Below are 27,763 nucleotides of genomic sequence, written 5' to 3'. Positions count from 1 at the left end.
ACCGACTAGAGAGGAAGTTAATGATGATGATCATGATCAAGTTACCACTGAACTTCGCAGGTCCACAAGGACACGTTCCGCACCAGTGGTACGGCAACCCTGTCCTGGAAATCATGTTGTTAGACAACGGTGAACCTTCGAACTATGAAGAAGCGATGGTGGGCCCAGATTCCAACAAATGGCTTGAAGCCATGCAATACGAGATAGGATCCATGTATGAAAACAAAGTATGGACTTTGACAGACTTGCTCGATGATCGGCGAGCGATAGAAAATAAATGGATCTTTAAGAAGAAGACGGACGCGGATGGTAATGTTACCATATATAAAGCTCGACTTGTCGCTAAGGGTTATCGACAAGTTCAAGGGGTTGACTATGATGAGACCTTCTCACCCGTAGCGAAGCTAAAGTCCGTCCGAATCATGTTAGCGGCAAATGGACGTCAAAATGGCATTTCTTAACGGCTTCCTTAAGGAAGAATTGTATATGATGCACCCAGAAGGTTTTGTCGATCCTAAGAATGCTAACAAGGTATGCAAGTTCCAACACGCCATCTATGGGCTGGTGCAAGCATCTCGGAGTTGGAACATTCGCTTTGATGAAATGATCAAAGCGTTTGGGTTTATGCAGACTTATGGAGAAGCCTGTGTTTACAAGAAAGTGAGTGGGAGCTCTGTAGCATTTCTCATATTATATGTGGATGACATACTGTTGATGAGAAATGATATAGAACTCTTGGAAAGCATAAAGGCCTACTTGAATAAGTATTTTTCAATGAAGGACCTTGGAGAAGCTGCTTACATATTAGGCATCAAGATCTATAGAGATAGATCGAGACGCCTCATAGGTCTTTCGCAAAGCACATACCTTGATAAGATATTGAAGAAGTTCAGTATGGATCAGTCCAAGAAGGGGTTCTTGCCTGTATTGCAGGTGTGAAATTGAGCTCAGTTCAAAGCCCGACCACGACAGAAAATAGAGAAAAGATGAGTGTCATCCCCTATGCCTCAGCCATAGGGTCTATTATGTATGCCATGCTATGTACTAGACCTGATGTAAACCTTGCCATAAGTTTGGTAGGAAGGTACCAAAGTAATCCCGGCATGGAACACTGGACAATGGTCAAGAATATCCTGAAGTACCTAAAAAGGACTAAGGATATGTTTCTCATTTATGGAGGTGACGAAGAGCTCGTCGTAAAGGGTTACGTCGATGCTAACTTCGACATAGATCTGGATGACTCCAAGTCACAAACCGGATACGTGTATATTTTGAATGGTGGGGCAGTAAGCTGGTGCAGTAGCAAGCAAAGCGTCGTGGCGGGATCTACATGTGAAGCGGAGTACATGGCAGCCTCGGAGGCAGCACATGAAGCAATCTGGATGAAGGAGTTCATTACCGACCTAGGAGTTATTCCCAATGCGTCGGGGCCGATGACTCTCTTCTGTGACAACACTGGAGCTATTTCTCTTGCCAAGGAGCCCAGGTTTCACAAGAAGACTAGTCACATCAAGTGTCGCTTCAACTCCATTCGTGAAAATGTTCAAGATGGAGACATAGATATTTGCAAAGTGCATACGGATCTGAATGTCGCAGATCCTTTGACTAAACCTCTTCCGCAAGCAAAACATGATCAACACCAGAACTCTATGGGTGTTCGATTCATCACAATGTAACTAGATTATTGACTCTAGTGCAAGTGGGAGACTGTTGGAAATATGCCCTAGAGGCAATAATGAAATGGTTATTATTATATTTCCTTGTTTATGATAATTGTCTATTGTTCACGCTATAATTGTATTGGTCAGAAACCGTAATACATGTGTGAATACATAGACCACACAATGTCCCTAGTGAGCCTCTAGTTGACTAGCTCGTTGATCAACAGATGTTCATGGTTTCCTGACTATGGACATTGGATGTCATTGATAATAGTATCACATCATTAGGAGAATGATGTGATGGACAAGACCCAATCCTAAGCATGGCACAAGATCATGTAGTTCATTTGCTAGAGCTTTTCTAATGTCAACTATCATTTCCTTAGACCATGAGATTGTGTAACTCCCGGATACCGTAGGAGTGCTTTGGGTGTACCAAGCGTCACAGCATAACTGGGTGACTATAAAGGTGCTCTACAGGTATCTCTGAAAGTGTCTGTTGGGTTGGCATGAATCGAGACTGGAATTTGTCACTCCGGATGACGGAGAGGTATCTCTGGGCCCACTCAATAATGCATCATCATAATGAGCTCAATGTGACTAAGTGGTTAGTCACGGGATCATGCATTATAGAACGAGTAAAGTGACTTGCCAGTAACGAGATTGAACGAGGTATTGGGATACCGACGACCGAATCTTGGGCAAGTAACGTACCGATTGACAAAGGGAATTGTATACGAGATTACTTGAAACCTTGACATCGTGGTTCATCCGATGAGATCATCGTGGAACATGTGGGAGCCAACATGGGTATCCAGATCCCGATGTTGGTTATTGGTCGAAGAGCTGTCTCGGTCATGTCTGCGTGATTCCTGAACCCGTAGGGTCTATACACTTAAGGTTCAATGACGCTAGGGTTATAAGGAATATTTGTGTGTGATTACCGAATGTTGTTCGGTGTCCCGGATGAGATCCCGGACGTCGCGAGGAGTTTCGGAATGGTCCGGAGGTGAAGATTTATATATGGGAAGTCATCATACAGTCACTGGAAGTTTTCGGGGGTATACCGGTATTGTACCGGGACCACCGGAGGGGTTCCGGGGGTCCACCAGCCCCGGAGGGGCTTATGGGCTGTAGGTGGAAGGGAACCAGCCCCAAGTGGGCTGGGCGCCAACCCCCTAGGGCCCATGCGCCTAGGGTTGGGGGGGGACCCTAAGGGGGGGCCTCCCCTTGCTTGGGGGGTAAGCCCCCTCCCCACTTGGCTGGCGCCCCCCCTCTAGATCCCATCTAGAGGGGCCGGCCCCCCTTCCCCCTTCTCCTATAAATAGAGGGGTGAGGGGAGGGATGCACCACCACATCCAAGGCACAGTCCCTCCCCTCCCCAACACCTCTCCTCCTCCATAAGAGCTTGGTGAAGCCCTGCTAGAGAACTGCCACTCCATCACCACCACGCCGTCGTGCTGCTGTTGGAGCCATCTTCCTCAACCTATCCCTCCTCCTTGCTAGATCAAGGCGCGGGAGACGTCACCGGGCTGCACGTGTGTTGAGCGCAGAGGCACCGTTTTTCGGTGCTTAGATCGGATTCAGCCGTGATCTGAATCGCTACGTGTACGACTCCTCCAACCGCGTTCTTGCAACGCTTCCGACTCGTGATTTTCAAGGGTATGAAGATGCACTCCCTTCTCTCTCGTTGCTAGTTACTCCATAGATTGATCTTGGTGATGCATAGAATTTTGTTAATTTCTGCAACGATCCCCAACACAAATATGGTGAAGTGTCATGTAGTCGACGTTCACATGACACCACGAAGAGAATGGCAACATATATACCATCAAAATATCGAACACATATCAAGTTCACATGATTACTTGCAACATGATTTCTCCCGTGACCTCAAGAACGAAAGTAACTACTCACAAATGATAAATATGCTCAAGATCAGAGGGGTATTGAATAGCATAATGGATCTGAACATATAATCTTCCACCAAATAAACCATATAGTAATCAACTACAAGATGTAATCAACACTACTAGTCACCCACGGACACCAATCTATAGTTTTGATACAAAGATTGAACACAAGAGATGAACTAGGGTTTGAGAGGAGTTGGTGCTGTGAAGATGTTGATGAAGATAACACTCCCCAAGATGGGAGAGTTGTTGGTGATGATGATGACGATGATTTCCCCCTCTGGGAGGGAAGTTCCCCCCGTGGAATCGCTCCACCAAAGGGCAAAAGTGCTCCTGCCCAAGTTCCGCCTCGAGGCAGCAGCACTTCGTCACGAATGTCCTCTCCTTATTTTTTCTAGGTCAAAATGACTTATATACCAGAAGATGGGCACCAGAGGTGGGCCGAGGAGGGCAGCACCCACCAGGGCGCACCTGGCCCCCCTGGCACGCCAGGTGGGTTGTGCCCACCTGGTGGCCCTCCTCTGGTCTTATTTGCTCCAATATTCCTTAAATATTCCATAAAAAATCCTCGAGGAGTTTTAGCTCATTTGGAGTTGTGCAGAATAGGTAGCTTGACGTAGCTTTTTCAGGTCCAGATTTCCAGCTGCCAGAATTCTCCCCCTTTTGTGCATACCTTGTATATTATGAGAGAAAAGGCATTAGAATTACTCCAAAAAGCATTATTATACAATAAAACAACATAAATAACAGTAGGAAAACATGATGCAAAATGGACGTATTAACTCCCCCAAGCTTAGACCTCGCTTGTCCTCAAGTGAAAACCGAAATCGAAAAACATGTCCACATGCTTAGAGAGAGAGAGGTGTCGATAAAAACAAAAATACAGACATAGCAGCATCATGTGACTTATTATAACAGCAACAAAATTCAATATAAAACTTTTATTATAGAACTTTTATCATAGACTTCTCATGAGCAAGTGGCAATTCATCACAATAATGAAGTATAAAGCATAAACTCTATTGGAAACCAACAAGCTATGTTCTCAGTCAACTTTGCAACTACAATTCATCATCTTTTCACGAAGGGTCACGTATCGGAGCCTTTAGGCAAGTCCACATACTCAACCATCATTTAGTCTTCTATGATTGCTAACACTCACCGCATACACATGAGCAAAATGTTTCAACCGGACACAAAGATAGATAGGGGCTTATAGTTTCACCTCCCAACAAACTCACCTCAAGGGTGATGTCAACAATAATAACTTATGCCACCCATATTCAACTGGACATATGTGCCTCGATCTTTCCTCACCACATGATGCTTGCCAAAGGAGAAAAATAAAAGGAATAGAGAGAAAAACTTGACTCTTGCATAAAAGTAAATAAATGAAAGTAAAAGATAGGCCCTTCGCAGAGGGAAGCAGAGGTTGCCATGCGCTTTTTGTTTGTATGCTCAACCCCTTAGTTCAAGAGAACGTCACGTTATATTGCCCCTTGTGACGGCAACCTTTATTATGCAGTCTGTCGCTTTTATTCTTCACCATCACAAGTTCATACAACACTCAATTTTCCCTTACACTAAACGATCTCACATTTTTATAAGCAATTTTTATTGCCCTTTTTGCACCGATGATAACTTACTTGAAGGATCTTACTCAATCCATAGGTAGGTATGGTGGACTCTCAAACGAGATAGGGTTTAAGGGTTTTGGATGCACAAGTAGTAACTCTACTTAGTGCGGAATTTTTGGCTAGCAAAGATAGGGGCAAGCACCACATGTTGAAGGATCTATGACAATATGACTTCTACATGAATATGAACAAACATAACTCATTAAGTTCTCTTCCTTGTCCAATGTTAGCAATTTTGGCATATAATATTTTGATGGGTGCTCACAATCACAAAAGATTTCCATTATAGTGTATTTATATGTGAATCTTCTCTTCCCTTATTAGTTCTTTCATGTGTTGTATCATTGACCAATGCTATGTTTGTCAATCCACAATACAATTTTCTACTTATACTTTTCCTTATGTAATGTCATCACTTACCATAAGATTAGCATATGCTCTTTTCTTTTTATTTCCTTTCTTTTTATTGCAGAAAGAAAGTAAAGAAGGCAAAACTCAAACTAAACTTTATTATATCTCGCACACAATTACAAGGATTGATCACTAAGCAATCTCACAAAAACAAAGGATCGAACTAAACTTTTATTCATCTAATAGTAAAAGATAACCATTGATCGAACTAAGAAAATAAAGGCAAAAGATAGTGGAGATTGATACGATATCGGGGCACCTACCCCAAGCTTGGCAAAGCCAAGGGGAGTGCCCATACTCAATACTCAGTTTTCTTTTGGTGGTGATGAAGAAGATGGTGGTGATGAAGTAGATGATTTCTTGTCCTCAGGTTTCCATGGAAGAGGCTCACTGAGGGAGTTCCAGACTAGGGGGTGTCCGGATAGCCGAACTATCATCATCGGCCGGACTCCAAGACTATGAAGATACAAGATTGAAGACTTCGTCCCGTGTATGGATGGGACTTTCCTTGGCGTGGAAGGCAATCAAGGCGATACGGATATGTAGATCTCCTACCATTGTAACCGACTCTGTGCAACCCTAGCCCTCTCCGGTGTCTATATAAACCGGATGGCTTTAGTCCATAGGACGAACAACAATCATACCATAGGCTAGCTTCTAGGGTTTAGCCTCCTTGATCTCGTGGTAGATCTACTCTTGTAACCCACATCATCAATATTAATCAAGCAGGACGTAGGGTTTTACCTCCATCAAGAGGGCCCGAACCTGGGTAAAAACATCATGTCCCTCGTCTCCTGTTACCATCCGCCTAGACGCACAGTTCGGGACCCCCTACCCGAGATCCGCCGGTTTTGACACCGACATTGGTGCTTTCATTGAGAGTTCCTCTGTGTCGTCACCGATAGGCTCGATGGCTTCTTCGATCATCAACAACGATGCAGTCCAGGGTGAGACCTTCCTCCCTGGACAGATCTTCGTATTCGGCGGCTTCGCACTGCGGGCCAATTTTCTTGGCTAGCTGGAGCAGATCGAAGGCTACACCCCTGGCCGTCAGGTCAGATTTGGAAGTTTGAACTTCACGACCAACATCCGCAGGGACTTGATCCTCGACGGATTCGAGCCACAGCCGAGCGTGCCGTAATGTCACGATGGGCATGATTTAGCTCTGCGGCTGGACAGTACCTTAGAGGCCGCACTCGAACCCGCTCCGATCTTCGACTCGGAGCCGGCTGCGCAGACCAAGGATGGATGGCAAGACACCACCTCGGGGGCTGCAACCTCTATGGTGATAGAGCCGAACATCGATCTTGTCCCCCATGAAGCTTGTGACTCCGAGGTGCCGGACTCCTCGCCGGACTCCGGACCTCCCGCGCCCCCTCCAGTCGAATCCGATTGGGCGCCGATCATGGAGTTCACCGCGGCGGACATCTTTCAACACTCACCTTTTGGTGACATCTTGAGTTCGCTAAAGTACCTCTCGTTATCAGGAGAGGCCTGGCCGGACTGCGGTCAGGACGGTTGGGATGCGGACGACAAAGAAATTCATAGCCCACCCACCACCCACTTGGTAGCCACTGTCGATGATCTAACCGACATGCTAGATTACGACTCTGAGGACATCGACGGTATGGACGACGATGCCGGAGACGACCAAGAACCAGCGCCCACCGGGCACTGGAAAGCCACCTCTTCGTACGACATATACATGGTGGATATCCCAAAGGATGGGAACGGCGAAGGAATAGCGGAGGATGACCCCTCCAAGAAACAGCCCAAGCGCCGGCGTCAGCGGCGCCGCTCTAAATCCCACCATAGCAAGAATGAGGATTCCGGCACTGGAGACAATAATACACCGGATAGCGCCGAAGACAACCCACTCCAGCAAGATCCAGCACAGGAGGAGGGGGACGCCAGCCCTCATGAGAGAGCGACCGAAGAAGAGGTAGAGGACTATATGCCTCCCTCCGGAGACGAAGCAAGCCTCGACGACGACGAATTCGTCGTACCTGAGGATCCCGTCGAACAGGAGCGTTTCAAACGCATGCTTATGGCCACGGCAAACAACCTCAAGAAAAAGCAGCAGCAGCTTAGAGCTGATCAAGATCTGCTAGCCGACAGATGGACCGAAGTCCTCGCGGCCGAAGAGCATGAACTCGAACGCCCCTCCAAAAGCTACCCCAAATGTAAGCTGCTCCCCCGATTAGAGGTGGAGGCATATGATCCCGCTTCACCAGGAGACAATACGGCTGATCGACCACCCCGTGGTCGCGACAGAGAGGCCTCAAGGCCCCTCACTAGACCCGTACCCCGGCATCGCTCGAAAAGCACAAGGCCACTGGGGGACACTCCGGACCTGCACGACATATTGGAGGATAAGGCAAGACAATCAAGATCGATCTATGGATCACGTGGGCGCCCCACAATACGTGACGATCACCGTCACCCCGGACACAGTAAGTCCGGCCGGGCCGAACACAACAGACAAAGCTCCTTTGAGCTCCGTCGCGATATTGCCCAGTACAGAGGCGCCGCACATCCACTGTGCTTCACAGATGAGGTAATGGATCATCAAATCCCAGAAGGGTTTAAACCCGTCAATATTGAATCCTATGATGGCACAACAGACCCCGCGGTCTGGATCGAGGACTATCTCCTCCACATGCACATGGCCCGCGGAGACGATCTCCACGCCATCAAATATCTCCCACTCAAACTTAAAGGACCAGCCCGACACTGGCTTAACAGCTTGCCAGCAGAGTCAATCGAGAGTTGGGAGGACCTGGAAGCCGCATTCCTCGTTAACTTCCAAGGCACGTACGTGCGACCACCACATGCAGATGACCTAAGCCACATAATTCAGCAGCCAGACGAATCGGCCAGACAATTCTGGACACGGTTCTTAACCAAGAAAAACCAAATCGTCGACTGTCCGGATGCCGAGGCCCTCGCGGCCTTCAAGCATAACATCCGCGACGAGTGGCTTGCCCGGCACCTGGGACAGGAAAAGCCGAAATCCATGGCAGCCCTTACATCACTCATGACCCGCTTCTGTGCAGGTGAGGACAACTGGCTAGCACGCAGCAACAACCTCAACAAAAATTCTGACAGTCCGGATATCAAGGACCGTAGTGGCAGGTCGCGTCGCTATAAAGACAAACGGCGCATTAACGGCGATAACAGTGAAGATACAGCAGTCAATGCCGGATTCAGAGGCTCTAAACCCGGTCAACGGAAAAAGCCATTCAAAAGAACAACTCAGGGTCCGTCCAATTTGGACCGAATTCTCGACCGCTTGTGCCAGATACATGGCACCCCTGAAAAGCCAGCTAACCACACCAATAGGGATTGTTGGGTGTTCAAGCAGGCAGGCAAGTTAATCGCCGAAAACAGCGACAAGGGGCTACATAGCAACGACGAAGAAGAGACCCGACCGCCGAACAATAGAGGACAGAAGGGTTTCCCCCCACAGGTGCGCATGGTGAACATGATATATGCCACGCACATACCCAAAAGGGAGCGGAAGCGTGCACTCATGGATGTATACGCGATGGAGCCAGTTGCCCCGAAGTTCAATCCATGGTCCTCTTACCCGATCACCTTTGACCGAAGGGACCACCCCACCAGCATTCGCCATGGTGGGTTCGCCGCATTGGTTCTAGACCCAATCGTCGATGGATTTCATCTCACCAGAGTCCTGATGGACGGCGGTAGCAGCCTAAACCTGCTTTATCAGGACATGGTGCACAAAATGGGCATCGACCCCTCAAGGATTAAACCTACCAAGACGACCTTTAAAGGTGTCATACCAGGTGTAGAAGCCAATTGTACAGGCTCAGTTACACTGGAAGTGGTCTTCGGATCCCCGGATAACTTCCGAAGCGAGGAGTTAATCTTCGGCATAGTCCCGTTCCGCAGCGGCTATCATGCCTTGCTCGGACGTACCGCGTTCACAAAGTTCAACGCGGTGCCGCACTACGCATACCTCAAGCTCAAGATGCCAGGTCCTAGAGGAGTCATCACGGTCAACGGAAACACTGAACGCTCCCTCCGAACGGAGGAACATACAGCGGCTCTCGCAGCAGAAGTACAAAGCAGCCTTTTAAGGCAATTCTTGAGTCCAGCTGCTAAGCGGCCGGACACGGCTAAGCGTGCCCGGTGTAACCTACAACACGACCACCTGGCGCGTTCCGAGCACGCGTAGCAGAGCGACCCGAACCCCAGCCCCTGTAAAACATTAAGACAGACCCTTCGCGTACTCCATTACGCTCTGAAGATACCACAGGCATGGGGCAAGGGGCTCGACCACGATAAGCCCAAACTGCGGCTCAACTGCACCAGGGGCTCTTAAGTGTGTCATTTATTTTTCATTTCCTTTTATTTTTTACCCACATGACTCCGTTCATCAGAGGCCCTGTCCGGCAGCAGACACGCTGAACCCACGATACAACAGCCAGGGAAGGAGAAAGGCTACAACGAAAATCCAGGTGGTCTCCATTATGAGCATTAAATCTGTTTTTATGCATTATTCCGTAGCCTACCCCTGGAGGGGGACATGTTAAACAGTCCCATCCCTTGCTCACCCCACCACTTGTATCGTCCTGCACTTACAACAGTTTTTATTTGAATAAAGCAATGCAGCACATCTTTGCAATTAGAAGCATTTCTTTCTTACACATATGTTCATATATGACAAGTTGCATCCGTACGTTTTGGTACGGCTAAATACACCAGGAGCTTATGTTTCCTGCGTTATGGTGTGATAAGTCCGAACGCTTTCACAAGTGCGGCACCCCGAACTTATAGCATTATATGCATCGGTTCCGAATCATGTTCTTGGGTCAATAGTTGGGTTTGCCCGGCTCCCATGTTTTGGTACCTTACGTTCCGTTTTATCGGCTAAGGTAGCACTGGGAGAACCACTGCAATTGCGCCCCAGTTGAGCTGGGTTAACGCCTCAGTGGAGAAAGCTAAAACTGACTGCCATGATGAGGCGAGAGCTGGTCGCTGTTCGAGAGGTTCTTTGCGAGTCCCTAAAGACTTATGCCGCTTCGAGCGAGGAGCCCGATTCTGTCCGGTCAAGGCGTGGATAGCGCCCCAAATTCGGCCTTCCAAAAACTAGGGGCTTCGCCAAAATTTAAAATTATAGAATTCTATGGCTAAGTGAGAGTGTTCAAGCATTATAAGTCCGGTTGCCTTGTTCGTTGTGTCGAGCGCCTCCCTAGATGGACCCAAACATGGGAACAAGAGCGCTCGAGTTTATCCCGAACACCCCAGCACTCGTGGCATGGGGGCTGAAGCCGACGACTTGCCATCTCTCAGATTTGATAAACAGCCGCACAGAAGGTAATATTTTAAATTAACAAGCATTGCTTAGCGCATATGAACCAAGTTTTCAGTGCACAGGATAACACAATGCGAGTCTACTCAAATATTACATCTTTGGAGCACTCACCCGCAATAACGCGGGCGCCCTTCAGGACACTCCTATAATACATCTCGGGCGTGCGATGCTCCTTGCCCTCTGGTGGGGGGGTCCGTCACAAGCTTCTGGGCATCCATCTTGCCCCAGTGCACGTTTGCGCGGGCAAGGGCCCGATGCGCACCCTCAATACAGGCGGAGTGCTTGATAACTTCAACCCACGGGCACGCGTCCACCAGCCGCCGCACCAGGCCGAAGTAGCTCCCAGGCATAGCCTCCTTAGGCCACAGCCGAACTATGAAACCCTTCATGGCCTGTTCGGCCGCCTTGTGGAGCTCAACCAGCTGCTTCAGCTGGTCACTAAGGGGCATCGGATGTCCGGCCTCAGCAGACTGAGACCAGAAGACCTTCTCCATTGAGCTCCCCTCCTCGGCCCGGTAGAATGTGGCAGCATCGGACACACTGCGGGGAAGATCTGCGAACGCCCCTGGAGAGCTCCGAATTCGGGTAAGCAACAGGTAATTAACACTCACATGCTTACTTTGCATGAAAAATGCCTTACCCGCTGCTATTTTCTTCATCGCCTCTATCTCCTGGAGGGCCTTGTAGGCTTCGGCCTTAGCAGCCTTGGCACTCTCAAGAGCCGTTGCAAGCTCAGACTCTCGAGTCTTCGAGTCACACTCTAGGCTCTCGTGTTTCTTCACGAGATCCTGGAGCTCTTGCTGTACCTCCGCCACCTGCACCTCCTGTTTCTCTCGCTCAGTGCGCTCCGCAGCCGCATTGCAATCGGCCGCGGCCACCGCCTCCTTCAAGGTTGCCACCTCGCCAGTGGCCCCTGCAATACCCCAGTTATCCTTGTCATTTTTCTTACAACCAAATCCTTTTCTGTAAGGTACAATTTTCATAAGGTATTACTCACCTTCTTTTTCCTCGAGCTGCCTCTTGGCATGGCCGAGCTCGTTCTCGGACCGCTCGAGGTTTTCCTTTAAAGTTTCGACCTCCGCAGTCAGTGCGACAGAGGTCAGCAACACAGCCTGCAATCCCATATTGACATATTTTCATGACTCTTGCATTTATCTTTCTAAAGATACTCAGTCCGGCTTTTCTTTCCGAACACCGAACCGAGCATCAGGGGCTACTGTCTATGTGATACCATTTTACACATATTGAAATTCTTACCTCAAAGCTTGTTAGAAGGCTGCTGCAGGCTTCGGTTAGCCTGCTCTTGGCGAGCTGAACCTTCTGAATCACTGCACTCATAACAGTGTGGTGTTCTTCTTCGATGGAGGCGCCGTTGAGTGCCTCCAGCAAATTGTCCAGCACCTCCGATTGGACGGAGGCAGCCGGCGTCGCGGTCTTGCCCTTCTTCCGAAGGGGTCGCCCGCCGGACTCCAGAGCCACTATGGGTTCCGGGGCTGAGTCCGGTGCAAAGTCCGGGAGGTTGTCCTGCGACACCTCCGGGGCCCTCTCCTCCTGGTGGGTCCCTTCCTGGGATCCCACCTCGGCATCGTCTGCATCACGGGGGGTGGAGGCAGTCGGAAGAGAATCCACATCCGACGCCCTTAAGGAGCCGCTCGACGAAGTGGGGAGATCATCCTTAGGCGGACTGCAAGGTTGTATGCGGCATTAGAAAGACATAATGTGACAGAAAACGAAAACCTTGAAGTTATTCGGGAGTTCGGATACTTACGATCTCGCCAGGGGCTTGGCCCTTGGAGGCCAGTCCTCGTCGTCGTCACTGGCGTTGGCAGAACAGTCCGGGGGAAGAGTTTTTCCCCTCTTGGACCCTTCGGCCTCCCTTGTTGGGGAGGCCTTCCTTTTCTTCCCTCCCCCCGCTAGGGGGAGAGGCTTTCTTCTTCTCCTCCTCGCCTTGGTGGGAGGAGTCGGCCTCAGACTCGTCATCCGATAGCACCTGAAAACGGGAACTCTTCCGAGTCCCCGTGGCCTTCTTCTTGGCCTTCTTCTCCGGCAACACGTGGGGTGCCGGAGCCAGCAGCCCCGTTAGGCGGGCATCAGCTGGGTCTTCTGGCAATGGGCCCGGACAGATAGCCTGTGCGGCCTTCTTCAGCCAACCCTGTTAAAGGAAAAGGAGTTTAGATCCCGCATAGAGTCAAACTATGAATAACAAGCGTCCCGTAAAGGACAATATCACTTACCTCGTCAGCTGGACGCTGCGAGCTAAATCCGCGATCTTCGGTAGAGGATGCGGGAGCCTCGGTGCCCTTGAACAGCACCTTCCAGACCTCTTCGTACGTAGTGTCGAAGAGCCCATTCAACGTCTGGTGCTGCGCCAGGTCAAACTCCCACATGTTGAAGCCCCGTCGTTGGCACGGGAGAATCTGGCGGATGAGCATGACCTGGACTACGTTGACAAGCTTGAGCTTCTTGTCCACCAGCTTTTGGACGCAGGCTTGGAGTCCGGTCAGCTCCTCCGAATCGCCCCAAATCCGGCCGCTCTCTTTCCAGGAGGTGAGCCGTGTGGGGATGCCGGATCTGAATTCGGGGGCCGCTGCCCATTCGGGATCACGCGGCTCGGTGATATAGAACCACCCCGATTGCCACCCCTTGATGGTTTCCACAAAGGTGCCCTTCAGCCATGTAACGTGGGACATCCTGCCCACCATGGCGCCTCCGCACTCCGCTTGGCTGCCCTTCACAACCTTCGGCTTGACACTGAAGGTCTTGAGCCACAAGCCGAAGTGGGGCTGGATGCAGAGGAAGGCCTCGCACACGACGATAAACGCCGAGATGTTGAGAATAAAATTTGGGGCCAGATCATGGAAATGTAGGCCGTAGTAGAACATGAGCCCCCGGACAAAGGGATGAAGTGGGAAGCCCAGTCCGCGGAGGAAATGGGGAAGGAATACTACCCTCTCATGGGGCCTGGGGGTGGGGATGAGCTCTCCCTCTTCGGGGAGCCGATGCGCCATGTCGCTGGACAAGTATCCGGCGCTGCGCAGCTTCTGGATATGCCCTTCCGTGACGGAGGAGGCCCTCCACTTGCCTCCCGCTCCGGACATATTCGGAGAAGGTTGAGGTGAGATGTGCGGGCTTGGGTGCTAGAGCTCGAGTTCGCAGAGATGGATAAGCCAAGGAGGAAGAAGGCGCAGGTAAAAAGGTTGGATCTTTATCCCCTTATATGGGCGGACAGAAACACGCGTCCCCACCGGCCTGGTAAAACTCGCTTATCCCCCAAGCGTCGCGATTGATGGCGCGGTTGGGTTACCCACGTCCGTATTGATGGGAATCCCAGAATAAGGGGAACACGATCTCTGCTTCGACAAGACGTGCCAAGGAAACCGCCTCGCTAAACGTGCTGAGATGGAACAATAAAAACAATTTGAAGGCTTGATAGTGGTGTGACGTTACGCCACAAAATACGTCAGCAGATTGAACCTGTGTAATATTATTCTCTCTACGGTTGTATGTGGAATTTATTTTGCAGAGCCGGACACTATCCTGGTGTTCACAATCTTCTATAAATTATTTGGAGGAGGAACCCTCCTTGCAATGCCGAAGACAATATGCGCGCCGGACTCGTCGTCATTGAAGCCTGGTTCAGGGGCTACTAAGGGAGTTCCGAACTAGGGGGTGTCCGGATAGCCGAACTATCATCATCGGCCGGACTCCAAGACTATGAAGATACAAGATTGAAGACTTCGTCCCGTGTTCAGATGGGACTTTCCTTGGCGTGGAAGGCAAGCAAGGCGATACGGATATGTAGATCTCCTACCATTGTAACCGACTCTGTGTAACCCTAGCCCTCTCCGGTGTCTATATAAACCGGATGGCTTTAGTCCATAGGACGAACAACAATCATACCATAGGCTAGCTTCTAGGGTTTAGCCTCCTTGATCTCGTGGTAGATCTACTCTTGTAACCCACATCATCAATATTAATCAAGCATGACGTAGGGTTTTACCTCCATCAAGAGGGCCCGAACCTGGGTAAAAACATCGTGTCCCTCGTCTCCTGTTACCATCCACCTAGACGCACAGTTCGGGACCCCCTACCCGAGATCCGCCGGTTTTGACACCGACACTCACCATCATAAGAGGAGGAGTGAGTCTCCCAGATCCTGCAACTGGCAGCCAAACTCATTCCTTTAAACCCGGCCTCATATTCAAAGACCTGACTTTGAAGATCATGGATCTGGCTATGGACGAAGTTGATTTGCTCATTGAGGGAGAAGATGATATCCTTTATGGGCTTGCCATCCACCTTGAGATCACAGGTATAGTCCGCGATCATGAGGTGATTGGCATTAAGGCCATGCTCCACCATCCCCTTGCACTTGAAGATGTCCTGCTCCATGGCTCCAAGCCTGGCCTCCACGGATCCAGTCCCCCTGGGTCCTTTGCACATCGTAGATGTGCAGCACCCCATCACACATCTGGATAGCTTGAGGGTGCTGCATCACCTCCCATACATATGGGTTGATAACGTTGTCGAAGAACTTGTCCCTGGAGGAGCTTGAAGAGGCCATGGTGGATTGGATCTGGCAGAAAACAGCAAGAAAAGAAAATAGGAGATTTCTCCGTGATATGGAGATTAACAGGTTCAGGAGGTAGGCATGCCTGGCGCGCCCTGGTGTATCATGCCCACCAAGGTCACTTTTTTGGAAATTTATTATTTTCCTAATTTTCTAAATATTCCAAAACTAACAAAAAATATTTTTGCGGGATTTTTCGGAGTCCATTTACTTACCGTATCACGTACCTCCTTATTTTCATGATTCTGGAGTGTTTCGGAAGGACTCCTTTATGTGTTCTTCCGGTGTCAAAGTTTGGATAACATTGCTTTCTACATTAATGGGCGTACCTCAGATATAGTGTTTTACTCTTTGACCATTGACAACCTTCGGGTTAGTCCCTTCAGCATTATTTATTTTGATAGCTCTAGATTGATAGACCTCCTCGATGACATAGGGTCCTTCCTATTTGGAGAGGAGTTTTCCTGCAAAGAATCTGAAACGAGAGTTGTACAAAAGAACATATTCTCCGACTTTGAACTCACGCTTTTGGATTCTTTTGTCATGCCATCTTTTAACTTTTTCTTTGAATAACTTAGCATTTTCATAAGCTTGGGTTCTCCATTCATCTAATGAGCTAATATCAAATAACCTCTTTTCTCCGGCAAGTTTGAAATCATAATTGAGTTCTTTTATTGCCCGAAATGCTTTGTGTTCTAACTCAAGAGGTAAATGACAAGCTTTTCGATAGACCATTTTATATGGAGACATACCCATAGGATTTTTGTAAGTTGTTCTATAAGCCCAAAGCGCATCATCTAATTTCTTAGACCAATTCTTCCGGGACCTATTAACAGTCTTTTGTAAGATTAGTTTTATTTCTCTATTGCTAAGTTCAACTTCACCACTAGACTGAGGATGATAAGATGACACAATTCTATGGTTAACATCATGCTTAGCAAGCATCTTAAGGAAAGCACCATGAATGAAGTGTGAACCATCACCAGTCATTAAATATCTAGGGACTCCAAACCTTGGGAAAATAACTTCCTTAAGCATTTTAATAGAGGTGTTGAGAACTACTGGTTGGAATAGCTTCTACCCACTTAGTAACATAATCAACAACAACCAAAATATGTGTATACCCATTAGAGGAAGGAAAAGGTCCCATAAAGTCAAATCCCCAAACATCAAATGGTTCAAAAGCAAGTGAATAATTCATAGGCATTTCTTGACACTTACCGATATTACCTATTCTTTGGCATTCAACACAAGATGAGACAAACTTACGGGCATCTTGGAAGAGAGTAGGCCAATAAAAACCATATTGCAATACCTTATGAGCGGTTCCGTCTCCCGCATGATGTCCTCCATAAGCTTCGGAGTGACATTTCCGTAGGATTTGTTCCTGTTCATGCTCAGGTTCACAATGTCTAATAATTCCATCTACTCCTTCTTTATATAGATGTGGGTCATCCCAAAAGTAATGTCTTAAATCATAGAAGGATTTTTTTCTTTTGTTGGTATGTGAAGCTAGGTGGTATGTATTTAGCAACAATATAATTAGCATAGTCAGCATACCAAGATGTACTATGAGAAACATTTATTGCAACTAATTGTTCATCAGGGAAGTTATCATTAATTGGTTGTGGGTCATCAAGAATATTTTCAAGTCTAGACAAGTTATCAGCCATGGGGTTCTCTGCTCCTTTCCTATCAGTGATATGCAAATCAAATTCTTGTAGCAGAAGAACCCACCTAATGAGTCTAGGTTTAGCATCTTTGTTTTCCATAAGATATTTTATATCAGCATGATCAGTGTGAACAATTACTTTATAATCAACAATGTAAGATCTGAATTTATCACAAGCAAACACCACTGCTAAGAATTCTTTTTCGGTAGTAGCATAGTTTCGTTGAGCACTGTCGAGAGTTTTACTAGCATAATGAATAACATTTAGTTTCTTATCAACTCTTTGTCCTTGAACAACACCAACAACATAATCACTAGCATCACATATAATCTCAAAAGGCAAGTTCCAATCAGGTGGTTGAACAACAGGTGCAGCGATTGAGGCTTTCTTTAGTGTTTCAAAGGCTTCCATACAATCATCATCAAACACAAAGGGAATATCCTTTTGCAAAAGATTAGTAAGAGGCCTAGAAATTTTAGAAAAGTCTTTGATAAACCTCCTATAGAAACCAGCATGACCAAGGAAACTACGAATACCTTTGATATCTTTAGGACATGGCATTTTCTCAATTGCATCAACTTTGGCTTTGTCCACCTCAATGCCTCTTTCAGAAATTTTATGGCCCAAGACAATACCTTCATTAACCATAAAGTGGCACTTCTCCCAATTCAAGACAAGAATTGTTTGTTCACATCTCTGCAAAACTCGATCAAGATTGCTTAAACAGTCACCAAAAGACTTCCCATAAACAGAAAAGTCATCCATGAAAACCTCAACAATCTTTTCAGAAAAATCATAGAATATAGCAGTCATACATCTTTGAAAGGTAGCAAGTGCATTACATAAACCGAAAGGCATACATCTATAAGCAAATGTTCCAAAAGGACAAGTAAAAGTGGCCTTTTCTTGATCAGATTGTAAAACAGGTACTTGTGAAAAGCCAGAGTATCCATCAAGGAAGCAAAAATGTGTGTTCTTAGATATTCTTTCTAACATTTGATCAATAAAAGGCAGAGGGTAATGATATTTTCGAGTAGATTTATTTAATTTTCTATAATCAATTACCATTCTATAGCCTGTGATAACTCTTTGTGGAATAAGCTCATTCTTATCATTAGGAACAACAATAATACATCCCTTCTTAGGGACACAATGATCAGGACTTACCCATCTATGATCAACTATATGATAGATTATACCTGCTTCCAGAAGTTTCAATATTTCTGTTCTTAACACTTCTTTCATTTTCGGATTTAACCGACGTCGGTGATCAACAACGGGTTTAGCATCAGGTTCCATATTAATCTTGTGCTGACATAGAGTAGGACTAATGCCCTTAAGATCATCAAGAGTATATCCAATAGCAGCCCTGTGCTTCCTTTGAACTTTCAATAATCTTTCTTCTTCATGTTCTGAAAGGTTAGCACTAATAATAACAGGATATATCTTCTTTTCATCAAGATAAGCATATTTCAAAGTGTCTCGTAATTGTTTTAATTCAAACACAGGATCACGTTTAGGTGGAGGAGGACCTCCTAGAGTTTCATTAGGCAAATTGTGTTCAAGCAGAGGTTGTTGTTCGAAAAAGATTCTATCTATTTCATTTCTTTCATGCATATGCAAATCATTTTCATGGTCTAGCAAATATTGTTCCAGAGGATCGGTAGGAGGCACAACAATAGAAGCAAGACCAATAATTTCATCCTTATTAGGCAAATCTTTCTTATGAGGTTGTTTACTAAACTTGGAAAAATTAAACTCATGAGATTCATCACGAAAGCTAACACCGACAGTTTGTTTCTCACAATCTATTTTAGCATTGATGGTGTTCAAGAAAGGTCTACCAAATATAATGGAACAAAAGTCATCTTGTGGGGTGCTAAGAACAAGAAAAATCAGTAGGGTATTTTATCTTCCCACACAAGACTTCAACATCTCTAAGAATCCCAATTGGTGATATAATATCTCTATTAGCAAAAATAGTAACATCTATGTCTTCTATCTCAGCAGGTGCTATTTCATCTTTTCTTCATATAATGAGAAAGGAATAGCACTTACACTAGCACCTAGGTCACATAACCCATGATAACAGTGATCTCCTATCTTAACTGAGACAACATGTGAGGGAGTCCTGAATTAGGGGGTGTCCGAATGGCCGGACTAACACCTTTGGCCGGACTCCTGGACTATGAAGATACAAGATTGAAGACTCCGTCCCGTGTCCGGATGGGACTTTCCTTGGCGTGGAAGGCAAGCTTGGCGATACAATATGAAGATCTCCTCCCATTGTAACCGACTCTGTGTAACCCTAGCCCTCTCCGGTGTCTATATAAACCGGAGAGTTTTAGTCCATACGATGAACAACAATCATACCATAGGCTAGCTTCTAGGGTTTAGCCACTTCGATCTCGTGGTAGATCTACTCTTGTACTACCCATATCATCAATATTAATCAAGCAGGAGTAGGGTTTTACCTCCATCGAGAGGGCCCGAACCTGGGTAAAAACATCGTGTCCCTTGTCTCCTGTTACCATCCGCCTAGACGCACAGTTCGGGACCCCCTACCCGAGATCCGCCGGTTTTGACACCGACAACATGCATTCCAACAATTGGTCTATGTTTATCTTTTCCATCAAGTTTAGCAATTCTAGAAGCTTCATCACAGAAGTAAATAACATGCCCATCGATATTATCCATTAGCATGTTCAACTTTGATTTGTTCAGAAGGTTTGGATGTTCTAACATAACTTTTGTTAACCACAATTGAAGCTTTAGCATGTTCCTTCATCCTAACAGGAAAAGGTGGTTTTTCAATATAAGCAGTGGGAACAGCTGGATCAACATTGTAAATGATAGTTTCTTCTTTAGCTTTTACCGGTTCTTTAACTCCTTCTTTAATTGGTGGGTGATATTTAAACCACTTCTCCTTAGGGAGATCAACATGAGTAGCAAAAGATTCACAAAAGGAAGCTACTATCTCAGAGTCAAGTCCATATTTAGTGCTAAACTTTCGAAAAGCATTGATATTCATAAAAGATTTAACACAATCAAACTTAAGTTCAATACCCGACTCTTTACCTTCTCGAGTTCCCAATCTTCAGAGTTGCGTTTAATTCTTTCTAAAAGATTCCACCAGAATTCAATAGTCTTGTTCACAAAAGAACCAGTACAAGAAGTAACAAGCATGCATTGATCATTACGAGAAAGCCGAGCATAAAAATTCTAAACAATAATTTCTCTCAAGAGCTCATGATTGGGGCACGAATATAACATTGACTTAAGCCTCCCTCAAGCTAGAGCGATACTTTATCCTTCACGAGGCCAAAAATTATATATATAATTCCGATCACGATGAACTAGATGCATAGGATAAAATTTCTGTTGAAATTCCAATTTCAAACAGTTCTAGTTCCAAGATCCAATATCATCGCATAGCCTATACCATGTAAATGATTTTCCCTTCAAATATAAAGGGAAAACCTTCTTCTTAGCTTCATCTCCGGGCAAACCTGCAAGCTCAAATAATCCAGAAATTTCATCCACATATATCAAGTGCATATCAGGATGTTCGGTTCCATCTCCTGCATAAGGATTAGCTAGCAGTTGTTCTAACATACCCGAAGGAATTTCATATTCAACATTTTCAGTGGGTTGAGGAGTAACTAATTGTGGTTCCGGTCGAGGTGAAGATACCCCGAACAAACCCCTCAAAGGATTGTTTTCCATAGTAGCAAGTGACAATAAATTTCAGCATGTGGTAATAATGTTTCCTTACCAACTTCCACTTACCAAGAGCGCTTCACTCCCCGACAACGGCGCCACAAAATTGCCTTGATGATCCACAAGTGTATGGGGTCAATTGTAGTACTTTTCGATAAGTAAGAGTGTCGAACCCAATGAGGAGCAGAAGGAAATGACAAGTGGTTTTCAGCAAGGTAATGTCTGCAAGTGCTAAAATTGTAAGTAGCGGAGTAGTTTGGTAGCAAGATAATTTGCAATGAGCAAGTAACAATAGTAATAAAGAAAGTGCAGCAAGGTAGCCCAATCCTTTTGAGGCAAAGGACAGGCCAAAACGGTTTCTTATGATAAGCAAAGTGTTCTTGAGGGTACACGGGAATTTCATCTAGTCACTTTCATCATGTTGGCTTCATTCGTGTTCGGTACTTTGATAATTTGATATGTGGGTGGACCGGTGCTTAGGTGCCGTTCTTACTTGAACAAACCTCCTAATTATGATTAACCCTCTCGCAAGCATCCGCAACTATGATAAAAGTATTAAGAATAAAATCTAACCATTTGGATCCAATTGGTTCCTTATGGAATAGCGCATAAACTGGGGTTTAAGCTTCTGTCACTCTCGCAACCTGCTATGTCTTGAGCTTGCGTTGGTTTTCCTTGAAGAGGAAAGGGTGATGCAGCACAGTAGCGTAAGTATTTCCCTCAGTTTTGAGAACCAAGGTATCAATCCAGTAGGAGGCTCCTCACAAGTCCCATGAACCTACACAAACAAACAAAGAACTCGTAACCAACGCGATAAAGGGGTTGTCAATCCCTCCACGGCCACTTGCGAAAGTGAGATCTGATACAGATAATATGATAAGATAAATATATTTTTGGTATTTTATAATATAGATGCAAAAAGAAAAGATGCAAATAAAAGTAGATTGAAAGATTATATGATAAAGGATAGACCCGAGGGCCATAGGTTTCACTAGAGGCTTCTCTCAAGATAGCATAAGTATTACGGTGCGTGAACAAAGTACTGTCGAGCAATTGATAGAAAAGCGAATAATTATGAGATTATTTAGGCATGATCATGTATATATGCATCACGTCTGTGACAAGTAGACCGACTCCTGCCTGCATCTACTACTATTACTCCACACATCGACCGCTATCCAGCATGCATCTAGAGTATTAAGTTCATAAGAACAGAGTAACACATTAAGAAAGATGACATGATGTAGAGGGATAAACTCAAGCAATATGATATAAACCCCATCTTTTTATCCTCGATGGCAACAATACAATAAGTTCCTTGCAACCCTTTCTGTCACTGGGTATGGACACCACAATATTGAACCCAAAGCTAAGCACTTCTCCCATGGCTAGAAAGATGAATCTAGTAGGCCAAACCAAACCGATAATTCGAAGAGACTTGCAAAGATAACTCAATCATACATAAAATAATTCAGAGAAGATTCAGATATTTCTCATAGATTAACTTGATCATAAACCCATAATTCATTGGATCTCGACAAACACACCGCAAAAAGAGTTTACATCGAATAGATCTCCACAAGAGAGGGGGAGAACATTGTATTGAGATCCAAAAAGAGAGAAGAAGCCATCTAGCTAATAACAATGGACCCGAAGGTCTGTGGTAAACTACTCACGACTCATCGGAAGGGCTATGATGTTGATGTAGAAGCCCTCTGTGGTGGATTCCCCCTCCGGAGAATGCCGCCGACGGCTCCAAGATGGGATCTCGCGGATACAGAAGGTTATGGTGTCAGAAATATTTCTTCGGTGGCTCCCTGGATGTTTTCAGGGTATGTAGGCTTATATAGGAGGAAGAAGTATGTCGGTGGCCGCTCGAGGGGCCCAGGAGACAGGGGGCGCGCCCAGGAGGGGTGGGCGCGCCCTCTTATCTCCTGGCCGCCTCGATTGCTTCTTGACTTGCACTCCAAGTCCTCCGGATCACGTTCGTTCCAAAAATCATGCCCCCGAAGGTTTCGTTCCGTTTGGACTCCGTTTGATATTCCTTTTCTTCGAAAGACTGAAATAGGCAAAAAAACAGCAATACGGGCTGGGCCTCCGGTTAGTAGGTTAGTCCCAAAAATGATATAAATGTGTAAAATAAAGCCCATAAACATCCAAAACAGGTAATATAATAGCATGGAACAATCAAAAATTATAGATACGTTGGATACGTATCAAGCATCCCCAAGCTTAATTCCTGCTCGTCCTCGAGTAGGTAAATGATAAAAACAGAATTTTTGAAGTGGGATGCTACCTAGCATAATTCTCAATGTAATTTTCTTTATTGTGGCATGAATGTTCAGATCCAAATGATTCAAGATAAAAGCTTATAAAACATAAAAATAATAATACTTTGAAGCATACTAACAAATAATCATGTCCTATCAAAATAGCATAGCCAAAGAAAGCTTATCCCTACAAAATCATATAGTTAGGCCATGCTTCTTTTTCATTACACAAAATACTTCCATCATGAACAACCCCGATGACGAGCTGAGCAATTGGTTCATACCTTTTAACGCGCTTCAGCTTTTTTCAACTCTTACGCAATACATGAGCGCAAGCCATGGACATAGCACTATGGTGGTATATGGTGGTGGTTGTAAGGACAAAAGGGAGAAGATAGTCTCACATCAACTAGGCGTATCAACGGGCTATGGATATCCCCATTAATAGATATCAATGTGAGTGAGTAGGGATGGCCATGCAACGGATGCACTAGAGCTATGAATGTCTGAAAGCTCAACAAAAGAAACTAAGTGGGTGTGCATCCAACTTGCTTGCTCACGAAGACCTAGGGCGTTTTGAGGAAGCCCATCATTGGAATATACAAGCCAAGTTCTATAATGAAAAATCCCCACTAGTATATGAAAGTGATAACATAGGAGACTCTTCATCATGAAGATCATGGTGCTATTTTGAAGCACAAGTGTGGAAAAGAGATAGTAGCAATTGTCCCTTCTCTCTTTTTCTCTCATTTTATTATTTTATTATTTTTATTTTTCTTTCTTCTTTTTTTCCTTTTTTCTTTTTCTTTTTCTCTTTTTTTCTTTTTGGTGGGCTTCTTTGGCCTCTTTTATTTTTATAAAGTCCGAAGTCTCATCCTGACTTGTGGGGGAATCATAATCTTCATCATCCTTTCCTCACTAGGACAATGCTCTAATAATGAAGATCATCACACTTTTATTGATTTAGAACTCAAGAATTACAACTCAAAGCTAGAACAAGATATAACTCTATATGAATGGCTCCGGCGGTGTACCGGGATATGCAATGAATCAAGAGCGACATGTATGAAAATTATGAAGGTGGCTTTGCCACAAATACGATGTCAACTACATGATCATGCAAAGAGCAATATGACAATGATGGAGTGTGTCATAATAAACGGAACGGTGGAAAGTTGCATGGCAATATATCTCGGAATGGCTATGGGAATGCCATAATAGGTAGGTATGGTGGCTGTTTTGAGGAAGGTAAATAATGGGTGCATGCTACCGGCGAAAGTTGCGCGGTAAAATAGAGGCTAGCAATGTGGAAGGATGAGTGTGCGTATATCCATGGACTCACATTAGTCATAAAGAACTCATATACTTATTGCAAAAGTCTACTTAGCCCTCGAAGCAAAGTACTACTACGCATGCCCCTAGAGGGATAGATTGGTAGGAAAAGACCATCGCTCGTCCCCGACTGCCACTCATAAGGAAGACAATCAAAAGAGCACCTCATGCAACAAATTTGTCACATAACTTTTACCATACGTGCATGCTACAGGTGCCGGTGTCAAAACCGGCGGATCTCAGGTAGGGGGTCCCGATGTGTGCGTCTTAGCTGATGGTAACAGGAAGCAAGGGACACAATGTTTACCCAGGTTCGGGCCCTCTCGATGGAGGTAAAACCCTACTTGCTTGATTAATATTGAAGATATGAGTAGTACAAGAGTAGATCTACCACAAGATCATAGAGGCTAAACCCTAAGAGCTAGCCTATGATGGTATGATTGTAATTGTGATCGGCCTTCTAAGGACCATCCTCTCTGGTTTATATAGACATCGGAGAGAGCTAGGGTTTACATGGAGTCGGTTACAAGGAAGGAAACACAATATCCGGATCGCCAAGCTTGTCTTCCACGCAAAGGAGAGTCCCATCTGGACACGGGCCGAAGTCTTGAGTCTTGTATCTTCACGCTTCGATAGTCTGGACGATGCATATAGTCCGGCTATCCGGATACCCCCTAATCCAGGACTCCCTCAGTAGCCCCTGAACCAGACTTCAATGACGATGAGTCCGGCGTGCAGTCTTGTCTTCGGCATTGCAAGGCGGGTTCCTTCTCCGAATACTCCAAGGTTATTATCGAACACGTAGACCGTGTCCGGATCTGCAAAATGATCTTCACATACCACCGTAGAGAGAATGATACTTCAGCTGACAACTTTTAGACAACGTGATATGCCATTACAGCCAGGTCATTATGCGAACCGTTTTTCCACAACCAGCCACAGCGCGTATCGCGAGGCGGTTTCCTTGACACGTCTTGTCAAAGCAAAGATCATGTCCCCTTATCACGGGATTCTTATCAATACGGGTATGGGTAATCCCCCCGTGCCATCAATCGTGGCGCTTGGGAAGTAAACAATTCTCAACAAGCCAGTGGGGAGGCGCACCGCTTTCGTCGCCTCTATAAAGGGATAAGAGTTCCCCATTTTTACCCACGCCTTCTTCCTCCTCTGCCCACTCTTGCCTCCTCGAGCTCCAGGGCCCTAGTTCAAGTCTTCTCCGCACAGCTAAACATGTCCGGAGCAGGAGGCAAATGGGTGGCTTCCACCGTGAAGGATAAGAACATCGCAAGTCTTCACGCGACCGGATACTTGGCCGCAGACATAGCGCACCGGCTACCAGACGGCGGGCAGGTCATTCCAACCCCAGGACCCCATGAGAGGGTCGTGTTTCTTGCCCACTTCGTCCGTGGACTGGGGTTTCCACTCCACCCCTTCGTCCGCGGTCTCATGTTCTACTACGGGTTAGAATTCCATGATCTAGCCCCGAACTTTGTCCTCAACATCTCGGCGTTCATCGTCGTATGCGAGGATTTCCTCCACATCAAGCCTCGTTTCGGCTTATGGTTGCAAACCTTCTGCATGAAGCCGAAGATCGTGAGCGGCCAGCAAGCGGAGTGCGGAGGAGCCATGGTGGGCAAAATGCCTAACGTCACCTGGCTTGACGGCTCCTTTGCGGAAACCGTGAAGGGGTGGCAGTCGGGGTGGTTCTACATCACCAAGTCACGCGACGCCAACTGGGTGGCGGCCCCCAAGTTCCGATCTGGAACCCCTATGCGGCTCACCTCCTGGGAATAGAAGGGCCTGTTATGGGGCGAATCTACAGAGCTGACCGGACTCATCAACTACATCAAGGGCATGAAGGATAAGAACATCAAGCTTGTCAATGTGATCCAGGTCATGCTCGTTCTCTGGATTCTGCCTTGCCAAAGGCGGGCATTTAATCTGTGGGAGTTCGTCCAGGCCGAACACCAGACGCTCCAGAGGCTCTACGGCATGAAGCACAAAAACGCGTGGAAGGTGTTGTTCAAGGCCTCCGAGGTACCTCCTCTCATATCCGAGGACCGTGGGCTCCAGGCCGCACGGCACCCTATCCAGGTGAGTTCTCAGGCTGCCACCGGGTTCGGTTCTTCCCAATATATTCATGGAGAATTCCTAAGTGATTGTGTATATTTGTTCAGGAGTATGTGGAGACAGCGGAGCAGATAGACTGTCCGGCTCCTCTGCCGAAAAACCCAGCTACTGATCTCCTGACGAAGATGCTGGTCCCGGCGCCCTACAAGGGGCCGGAGAAGAAGGCCAATAAGAAGGCCCCAGGGACCCGAAAGGGTCTCCGGTGTAAGGCTGCACCGAAAGCCTCGTCCGAAGAGGACGAGGAAGACTCCTCCCCCGAAGGGGAAGAAGGAGAAGAAGAGGAGGCCGCCCCATCCGGAAAGGATGGGGGGCCTAAGACGGCGGACCAGGGGCCAGGAGAGGCCCCCGGCGCAAGGCCGTCATACCCCTGTCGTTTGATGACGACGAGGCAGATTCCTCCCACGGAGGCGGGGAGGAACAAGAAAAAACTCCACCTCCCCATGTTGGGGGAGGGGGGCGAGAATAAGAGGAAGGCCGCCCCGGTGGGAGAGACTGGGACGTCCAAGAAGGGAAAGGTGTCCCTTCCAGACTACTCCACCACAACCGCTGATAGCGAGGAAGGGTGGCTGCCCAGGAAGAAGCCCCTAGCGCGATCGTAAGTATCCGCACACAATCGTAATTTTGCTTCATAGTTTTGTTATAACGCCAAACTTGTATGCAGTCCGGCCAGGGCCCACCCCAAGGTGTCATCTTCGGATGGGTCCTTGAGTGAGTCATCAATGAACTCACTCCCGACAGCCACTTCTCCTCGGCCTGCAGATGACACGGAGGTGTTGCCCAAAGGCTCCCAGAGATGGGGGAGGTGGCCCTGGAGGCGCCTCAAGGCGGCGTTCCAGACGTCGGACTCGCGGGGTGCAAGATCCCCGCGGATCGTGTTGGCGAGAGCCGAAGTAAGCCGGACTCTCAGCCGAACACTGTCCCGGAGCCTTCAGTGGTTCCATATTCAGGCAGGCAGCCCCTCGTTAGGGAGGGAGTGCCATCTGTATCGAGGCCTTCCATTGCGCCTCAGGCGCCAGATTGTCTGCTGGAAGCGCTTCGTGGCGCTTCCATAGATGAAGAGCACCGTACTCTCATGAGTGCGGTGATTCAGAAGGTTTCGTCCGCC

Source organism: Triticum dicoccoides, chromosome 3B, assembly GCF_002162155.2.
Source record: "Triticum dicoccoides isolate Atlit2015 ecotype Zavitan chromosome 3B, WEW_v2.0, whole genome shotgun sequence".
Classification (NCBI taxonomy): Eukaryota; Viridiplantae; Streptophyta; class Magnoliopsida; order Poales; family Poaceae; genus Triticum; species Triticum dicoccoides.
The sequence above is the reverse complement of the archived record's forward strand: the minus strand, read 5'-3'. Positions refer to the sequence as shown.